We start from the raw sequence: 10,433 nt of genomic DNA on the forward strand, positions 1-10,433 counted from the left end.
TATGTTGTATAACCTTGATCCTTTTGCTTTGAATATACTCTCTTGAAGATATCATTCAGTTCTATGCTTTTAAATACAAATACCTGGTGATAATTCCAAATTTAATATCTTAGCTAGATATCTTTTCTGAATCTAGTCTCTTGCTTATCCGACTCAAATATGCCACTTGATAGTTAATAAAAATTTGAAAGGCAACATGAATAAAGGGGAGTTCACGATGTCTTCATTAAAACTTGGAATCCCTATCCACTTTAACCATCTTAGAAATGCCACTCCAATCTTCTGATTTCTCAGGAAAAAGAATCTAGGATTACCCTTCATTCTTCATTACCAAAACAAATAAGAAACTGTGCTGGGTTTGTTAACAAACATGCGTGTATCACAATTTTCTGTAAGCTGATGTTAGGTAAGTCAAATTCAAAAGCCTCTTTTAAATTGCTGCAAGAGGGCAGAAAACATGACTATTTGGTCCACCATTGTGCAAATAGTACCTGAAATGAATGTTGTGGATACAGAACCCAAAAGCAATGAAAAAAAAAGTAGGAAATACTTTAGGGTGAGGGAGTAAAGGAAAAAAGATTAAAGTCACACTTAAGACTTAATGATCAGTAAAAGAGATCTTTTACCCAAATGTTTCTGTCATATTCACAAATTATCATTAAATATTTTAAAACAATTTTTATGAGTAACCATAAGTTCCTAGATATTGTGCTTGTTTTTATTAAGTCAGATTTTAAAAATGTGTAATTCAATCTAACCTGTAGTAGGCCTTAACCTAGCATCTCGCACAATGCTTAGGTAGCAGAGCATGAAGAGTTATATGCACTTTTTTCTTCTTTTAGGACATTTTTAGAGTACCCCTAATGCAGTGTTAAAACTTTTTCTGATGCTTCTTATCATGTTATTGGAAGGAAACCACCCTGGGTATTACTTTAACCACTGTTGAAGAATAATTAATCTGACACTTGTTAAAATTATCAGGGAGACTTTATTCAGGATTACTGCAATAAGTGTCAAGACTGTTGAAATAGAGGAGAAAGGTCAGTTCAACATGAATAAATAAAGCAAAGATAGCTAAGGATTTATAGCAAATGAGCAGAAGTGGGGAGTCAGTGAATGGGAAATTACTAAGAGAAGATATCAAGGTAGGGGAATTCTTGCTAAACAGACTTAACAGGATGCCTGATATTAACAGCCTTCTTCAATGTTCCTACAGCAACTCATAGATTGAAAATCTGTGCCCAGTTCACATTTTCTCTCCCATCCCATGTTGATTCAATCTTTAAGTGTGGTTTCTCTATCAAACCCCTGACTGAATGCAGATCAAAGATGATCAAATACCAAGAGTGGGGGATGAGGAATTTAATGAGATATTGAGTATAATCAGATATAAAGGATGGGGAATTCTTTCCAAACTGGCTTACCAGAGATTCTTGCTAAAATTGGGCTAGTGGGCCCACAGACAATGTATAATAGCAAAGCCTAGTTGAAAACAGGGGTCAGACTAGCCTGTCTAAATTTGGTCAAGGAGAAAGTCTTTGTCAGCACCAACATTTATCAAAGATTTTAGGGCTCTTGATGTCCTACTGCTTTGATTGTTTCATAGCATTACAATTGACCAAAATTATCCAAAGAGTGTGGTGTCAATAAAAGTTCTATACCCAAACCACTATACGATGCACTACTTCTATCTCCCAACCTGAACAAATCTCTCCAGGTAAAACATCCATCAGTTTCCAAACTCATTCCTTCATCTATTTATTTTGCTATCTCTAGTTGTATCCCTGAAATTCACTTTGCAGTGTTTACTCTTTGTTATCTCTTTGATGACTCTATACTTTAGTTTCTACCTTGGACTTTCCTAAGGTGCTAGATTTTGTACCCCAATGTCATATGAAAATGTATTTATGTCATTTGTTCTCAGTAGGAAGATACCTCATAAAGTCTGTCTTATTTTAGTCCCAAGGCCTCTCATGTGTCTCAGAAGAGTATCTCGACCAAACTGTTAGAGTCATATGATATTTTAGTTCACTTAAATTAAAAGTGTTATTAATTATGGTAATATTTTTAAATCTTTGAATATCAATTGATTATTTTTTTGTTTTATTTACTTTGTAGAAATCTTCTGTTTAATTGTTCAATATAATATGTTTATAAATTTTTAAAGTTAATTATAAAAATAGTGGGTTTTTTCGTCCCTGATAGTATGACATCATAAATTTCTCTCTTATCCTCCCAAGTTATAATTCTGAAGTATTTTACCAGCAATCTCAATGCCACTCTGGTTTTGTAAAAACTGTACTGGAAGAAGAAGCACATTTTGAATATAGTAAGTCAAACCTCTTAAGCAATCTGGATTTTTTTTCTTTTTAATGGTTCATTCTTCAATGTTCCTACAGCAACTTGTGGACAGAAAATCTGTGCCCAGCTCCCATTTTCTCTCCCCTCCCATGTTGATTCAATCTTTAAGTGTGCTTTCTCTATCAAACCCCTCATTGAACACTCAGTTCTTATAAAGACCAAAAGTATTTTCTGAACCATAAATCATATGTTACTTCAGTTTCTTCTGGATTCTTCCTCCTACATAATAAAATCTTAATATTCTAAAATTAATTTTTTTCTGGTTCTTGCAATATTATGGAATACATAATGGATCATAGTGTTACTGCTCACCAGGCTATGCCTCCCTTAGCCTATAACACACTGTTATGTAAGGACCTACATCATCTATTCCCCATAAAAAATGTAATTTTCTTGAAGGCAGGGTACTCTTGTATAACAAAATTCAGCTGAGAAGAAATAGAAAACCTAAATATTCCCACAAATATCTTTTAAATGGAATCCATATTTGAAAACCTTCAAAAGAGAAAACTTAAGACCCAGATATTTTCACTGGCAAATTCTACTGAACATTAAAAGAAGAAATAACATCAATTATATACATCCCTTCCAGAAAATAGAAAAGGAGTGTCATGGTTAATTTTATGTGTCCACTTGACTGGGCTCAGGAATGCCCAAGATAGTAGCTAGAACATTATTTCTGGTGTGTCTGTGAGGGTACATCCAGCAGAGATTAGCATTTAAATCAGTAGCTCTGTAAAGAAAATCATTCTCACCAATGTGGGTGGACATTATCCAACCCATTGTGGGCCCAAGTAGAACCAAAAGGAAAAGAATGAGCAAATTTGCTCTCTCTTCTTAAGCTGAGACATCCATCTTCTTCTTCTGCCCTTAGACATCAATGCTCTTGGTTCTCTGGCCTTCAGACTCAGAACAGGAATTACACCCTCACCTCCCAACACCCACCCCACAGGCTTTAGGACTTGGACTGAATTATGCCACCATCTTTCACAGTTCTCTGGCTTGCAGATGGCAGATCGTGGGACTTCTCAGTCTCCATCTCATGTGATCCAATTTCTATAAAATATATACACACATACATGTATCACATATATCCTCTCAGTTCTGTTTCTTTGGAGAATCCAAACTAGAGAAAGAAGGGAATATTTACTTGATACTAAAATGTGAGACAACCAGTAAAAGAAAAGACCAATATTTATTTGAACATAGATGCAAAAATCTACAATGAATTATTTTCAAATTAAATATATCAACATATTAAAAAGAATACTACGTCAAACATAAACTACTGGTATTTACTCCAGAAATACAAAGTTGGGTCAACATTCAACATTCAACCTATAGCTCATCATATTAACAAAATAAAGAAGATATACAGCTGGGCGTGGTGGCTCATTCCCGTAATCCCAGCACCTTGGGAGGCTGACACAGGAGGGTGACTTGAGGCCAGGAGTTAGAGACCAACCTGCCCAGCGTGGTGAAACCTTGTCTACTAAAAACACAAAAATTATCCAGGGGTGGTGGACTCAGATATAGTCCTAGCTACTCGAGAGGCTGAGGTGGGAGAATCACTTGAACCCGGGATGTAGAGGCTGCAGTGAGCCAAGATTGTGGCACTACACAACAACCTGGGCAAGAGAGCAGGACTTCATAAAAAAAAAAAAATATATATATATATATATATATATGTATCTGTAAAATATATACACACACACACACACACACATATATCTGTAAAAATACAACAACACATTCTCCCTTCCTGGGCCCCTATGTCCAGCATGCTGCCCTGCGAAGGCAAGGAAGAGAAGTCTGAGCACAACAGAGGGTAAGTGAGGTCTACACTGCCACCAATTGTACTGCAGAAGAGCATATAGTCTGACCTGGCTATTTTCAGTTTCCCACGAGATCCAGCCAGATGCCAGAAGCAGATGAACTGTAAGAGAGTGGATAGAAGAGTAAATATCTGATCCACTGAAAAAACATTGTCAAGTATGTGCCAACTACTTGACTACAGATCTTATGATCTGTAGAACTAGTGCTTATAGGATAGTTATTTAAGATAATGTAATACCAATAATAGTTGATCTTAGCAGCCATTTAAACAATCTACATGATAGGGAAAATGAATAGAAGAATTGAGTGACGATGAAATCAGAACACATAAAGCAGAAAATATTTACAACACTGAAGAGGAAAATGCACACACACAAATACACACATCCACACATGCACACACACATACACACATCCACACATGCACACACACACACACACAGAGAAACCAATAACAGCAATGCTCAGAACCCCAGTGCAGAGAAGGGGATGAAGAACATGAATGAGAACATTTTACCGCTAATCTTTGACAAGAAGGAAAACAAAAAAATACACAAAGTCTCTATTTGAAGTTCTGATTCTCATGAGAAAGCTAAACATAAAGTCTTTATTTGAAATTTTACTACTGATAACTGTCAAGCACTGCTGGAGTGCCGGATAAATTCTGGTGAAGAGGTCCTAAGAAAGCACTCTGAGACAACAGTGGCTAACACAACACACTGTTCTGTTTGGAAACACAGTAGAATCATATGCTAGAGATCTGTGAGAGCTGTATTAGGGAAGAAACTCTAAGGCAAGTGAGAATCTCACACTTCCTTGTCATTATCACTCCTTGTCAGTTTGTGTTGCTATAAAGGAATACCTGAGGCTGGGTAACTTATAAAGAAAACAAGGTTATTTGGCCTGTGGTTCTGCAGGCTGTACAAGAAGCATGGCATCACCATCTGCATCTGGTGAAGGATTCAGCCTGCGTCCACTCGGGGTGGAAGGTAAAGGGGAGCTGGTGCATGCATAGATAACATGACTGGAAAAAGAGAGGGGAGGGAGATGCCAGGTTCCTTTCAACAAGCAGCTGTTGTAGAAACTAAGACAGCAAGAACTCACACATTACTACAAGGATGGCACTACATGATTCATGAGGGATTTACCCCATGACCCAAACAGCCCCTGTTCATCCCCACCTTCAACATCAAATTTTAACATGACATTTGGAGGGTCAAATATCTAAACCACAGCCATCACTGACAATGTAGTGGACATATCAGGGGAAGAGCACCCACTTGTGTTGGTGAGGTTTGTTTATGAATCTCATAACCTGAGAGAGGAATCTGTGGGCTTCCTGCCTTATGAAGCTGAAGCAGAAATTTTGGCTGTGAAATTTCACACTACCATAACTGAGAAATGGGGACTAAATATGGAGTATTATTGTCATGGCCAAGTTTACATTGTGTGCAATGGATTCTCTTCCAAAATGAAAGTTGTTTCTCCTAGACTTTTAAAAAAATATCCCCAAGGTATCTACCCACCCTGCCTTTCCTGTGCCTTAGTCTGTGATTGGCAAAATCAGTGCCTATTATGAGTGTATCTGTTGCATTAGGAACAACTGCAGAGGTTTCTTTATTTTTTCCATCAATCACAACTGCTTTTAGGAGTGACAGTGTCATTTCTGCTCTTTTTCAAAACAGTGGAGAGAAGAGTAAATGATTAAAGGATATTTGGTTTTCTCATTGAACAGGCAGGCGTGATTCTTTTGAAATTTTAGTGGACCTCATCCTAGCACTTCTTTGGGTTTAAATGATATAAAAGATGATGCAATATTAGATGGGACAACTGAGTACCCAGCCAAGAATTTGTCCTCTGTAGTGCAGCAACAGATTTTGATTTTGTTGTTCCATTGTTGTTATTAAAAACGTCCTTTAAAAGAACCCCTTGAAGAAATCTCCAGGGTCACACCTCTGATATTATCTTTGTAGGCAGTAGTTTGACTACAGTACTACATTCATTCAATGAAGTGATGGAAGATATTGAAGTCTATCATTATTTTTAGCTTGAGGAAGCCACAGATTTGGCAACCAAAATTGATAGTCAAATAAAACTCCCTGGGAAATTCCATAGAGCTTACCGAGGTAACATGGCATCTCAACTGACCTCTGAGAGTTTTTATAAAGAAACCCTAAGTGTTCCAACAGTGGAGCACATTTTTCAGAAACTGAAAGATATATTCTCAGAACAGTACCTCAAAGATATGTTCTCAGAGAAGTATCTCAAATCTATGATATGCTTATTTCTGGTGCCTTCAGTCATAGGACAGCTTAAATTCAATACATCTGAGACACACCATGCTGACAAGTACAGAAATCACTTACCCAATACAGACATGCTCTCAGCTGAGCTTCCTTGTTGAAGAGTCAAATGGAAACATAGAGGTAAAGATATAGGACTTCTGTCCCCCGTGTGTGAAGCATTCCAGCTGCCTGACATCATTTTTTCCTAATGTGTATGCATTGTTAAAGGACCTGTGTATTCTTCCTGTGATGAAGATTGAGAATAAGTGCTATGAAAATCTATGAAAGTGTCTCAAAGCATACTTAAACACTTTGGTGGAAGAAAGGTTAAGTAACTCAGCTTTTCTTAACAAAACTTTTGATGTAAAACACAATAGATTTAATGGGGAGTACATATATCAAACTCTATACAACAAAGACCTTCCTGTGAATAATTCCGAAACCAGTGAAATTACCTAAAAGACTTAAAATATATCTTCTTTTATATTTGATATTTGGAAGAAAAGCTGTAAGGCATATCTTTGCCTATAGGCCTTCCATTAAATACATTACCCATTAATGATCTAAGTATTTAAAAGGCTCATATTTTAACTCTCATGTTTGAAGGCCCATCTGTTCTTCCAGAATATAGTATGGAAAGTGCTGCATTTCACTTCTGTGTGATCCCTGCTAGTGTCATTCTGGAATTGTTTAAGTTAATCCATTTTAGACATAACATTTATTTCCACTATGGATCTAGTCATTGGGTATTGAATTATCAATTCTTTGAAGAAATAAATTTTGAGGAGTTGTGGCAAGACAAAATATATCTCATAAAATATTGTAGTGAAACCCACAATTGACTTTTGACTAGTAGAAGTTTTAAATATATTGTTCATAATCTATAATAAACAGTTAAAGAAATTACCAGAGAAAGACACTTACAAAGCTCACCAAACCAGGATTTCAGTGTGGTTTTTGTCTTTATCAAATGAACTTAAGGGAACAAGTTTACAATTAAGGTTTGAATGGAAGATTCCACCATTGCTAAGTTTTCAACATGTACAGGCTAAAACAGCTTATGGAGATGCAGACTCAACAAGGAATGTAAACAGCAACAACAAGATGTGGGACAACAATGGCAGGCGCTTCTATTCAAACTTCAGTTATAAACTTGTTGCTATTTACATCTTTTGTCAAGCCCATATCATAAACTTTTTAGTCAGTATATATTGAAAATATAGGTTTCAAGGTCAAGGCAGAATCAGAGGTCATGGATACAGACATCTGACATGTCCGTTTTCTTTCATTTTTTGTCATAACTATATCTACTGCCTCATCTTGATTTATAAGCCAAACCTGGAAAACTTACAAAAGTAGGTGTTTTATGTTTTATCTGGAAATAAACACAGAAAATACTTGTTATTTTTGGTAAAATAAATAAATAAATAAATTTTGTATAATTTATTTTAATCTAAATAAAATGTAAATTTTGTCAAAAAATGTTTAACAAAATTGATAAAAGGTCTCTATACAAATGAACAAACCCTAAAGCAAACATTGTATTTGATGGTGAAAGATTGAATGCTTTCTACCTAAGATTGGGAACAAGGCAAGGATGTCTACTGTCAGCGATCCCATTAACAAAAGTAAATAAAAGTCTAGCCAACTGTAAAAGAAGGAATAAAATGTCCTTATCCACAATATCTTTAAAACTGTAAAATGTTAATCAAAAATACCAAGGAAAAACAAAGTAAGTGGAGATATATCATGTTTGCATATTGCAAAAGCATAGCTACAATCAATTTTCCTAATTTATAAAACTTATATCTTCACTGCAATTCTAACCAAGTTTCAGAAAGCCTTATTGGAGGTATCAGCAAGCTGATCCTAAAATTTATATTGAAAGTCAAATAAACTAGAGTAACAAAAACAATTCTGAAAAAAAAAGACAAAAGTTGGAGGATATACATTAACCAACTTTAGGAATAACTATAAAGGTACAGTAATCAAAATAATTTTCTCCTAAAAAATCTCAAATACATAAATCCCTGACTTTATATTATAGACAGGGAGTCTTGGAATGTTTCCCAGACTAGCTTCAAACTCCTGGGTCAACAAGTCTCCTGCCTCAGTCTCCTGAGGAGCTGGGACTATAGGCATTTATCATCGCACCTAGCTTTGGTCAACTGAGGTTTGTAAGTGGTGCAAAGGCAATTCAATAGAGAATGCTTTTTTTTTTTTTTACCAAATAGTATCAGAACAAATGTACATCCAAATTTTAAAAAAAAATCTAATTCCCTCAAAAAACCACCTAAATGAACCAAACTTATCAAGTTGTATACTTTAAATACATAGTTTTAATTATGTCAATCATACCTCAATTACATAATTTAAAAAATCAAGACTAAGAAAAAATGAGAAATAAAATTTGCATAAATAAGTCACAGATATAAAAGTGAAGCTATAAAATTTTAGAAGAAAACCTAGGAGAAAATCTTTACAATCTTAGATTAGGCAAAAAAAAGTCTTAGACACGGCAACAAAAAATAAATATATAAAAGGAAAATATTGATAACTGGACTTTATCATAATTAAAATTTTTGCTCAGTGAAAGACACCAACAAGAGAATAAATAGACAAGCTACAGACTGGGAGAAAATATTTGCAATTGCATATCTTATATCCAGAATATACAAAACATTCCAAAAACTCAATATGAAGAACATAAACAATTCAGTTAAAAGAACGGACAAGTTTTTAGCAGAGACTTGACCAAAAAGATGTAAATGATAAGCACAGGAAAGATGCAGATGGAAAATAAGTACATGAAAATATGTTTAACATCATCCATTTGAAAAATGCAAATTAACACTATAATAAAATCTTATTACACAATTGTTAAAATAAATTTATGAAAGCTTACAATATCAAGTGCTGTCGAGGATGCAGAGCATCCACAACTCTCATATATTGCTGATGGGAATGCAAAACTGCATAGCTGCGCTGGAAGTTTGAGGATTTCTTGCAAAATTACGCATACATTTGCCATATGGCCTAGCAATTCTACTTCTAAATATAGAAGTTGTGTTGGTTAATATTAAGTGTCAACTTGATTGCATTGAAGGATGCAAAGTATTGTTCATGGGTGTGTCCGTGAGGGTGTTGTCAAAAGAGATTAACATTTGAGTCAGTGGACTGGGAGAGGCAGACCCACCCTCAGTGTGGGTGGGCACCATACAATCAACTGCCAGCACCACTAGAATAAAGCAGGCAGAAGAAGAGGGGAGAAGCTGACTTGCTGAGTCTTCTGGCCTTTGTCTTCCTCCTGTGCTGGATGCTTTCTGCCCTCGAACATCTCACTCCAAGTTCTTTGGCTTTTGGACTCTTGGACTCACATCAGTGGTTCTGCCACAGACTGAAGGCTGCACTGTAGGCTTCCCTGCTTTTGAGGTTTTGGGACTCAGACTGAGTCACTACTTGCTTCCTTGCTCTTCAACTTGTAGATGGCCTATTGTGTGAATTTCCCTTGGATCCTATGGGTCAAATCTCCTTAATAAACTCCCTTTCATACATACATATATCCTATTAGTTCTGTTCCTCCAGAAAATCCAAATACATGTTCCAAAAACAGCCTGTAAACAAGTTTTCTACCACCTTTATTCGTATTCATCGTAAAACTGGAAACCATCAAAATGCCCTTTAAAGGTGAATGGATACATAAACTGGTTCATTCATATACTAGAAGACTACTCAAAAATGAAAAGCAATGGATGCTCAAAAATGAAAAATTTTGGATCACACATAACACATGAATGAATCTGAAAGGCATTATGCTGAGTGACTAAAGCTAATATTAAAATGTTATATTCTGTGTAGTTCCATTTCAAATAACATTCTGAAGAAGATGAAACTATAAGAACAGAGAAAATATTGATAGTTGCCAAAGATTAACTCAGAAGAGAGTCATTG

The 10,433-nt window shown here is 35.6% G+C and overlaps 1 pseudogene; it reads left to right on the forward strand.

Annotated features, from left to right (window-relative positions):
* The first annotated feature begins 4,133 nt into the window (after positions 1 to 4,133).
* LOC103246152 (52 kDa repressor of the inhibitor of the protein kinase-like) lies at positions 4,134 to 6,941 on the forward strand (annotated as a pseudogene).
* Positions 6,942 to 10,433: the final 3,492 nt, after the last annotated feature.

The sequence above is a fragment of the Chlorocebus sabaeus genome, chromosome 27, assembly GCF_047675955.1.
Source record: "Chlorocebus sabaeus isolate Y175 chromosome 27, mChlSab1.0.hap1, whole genome shotgun sequence".
Lineage (NCBI taxonomy): Eukaryota > Metazoa > Chordata > Mammalia > Primates > Cercopithecidae > Chlorocebus > Chlorocebus sabaeus.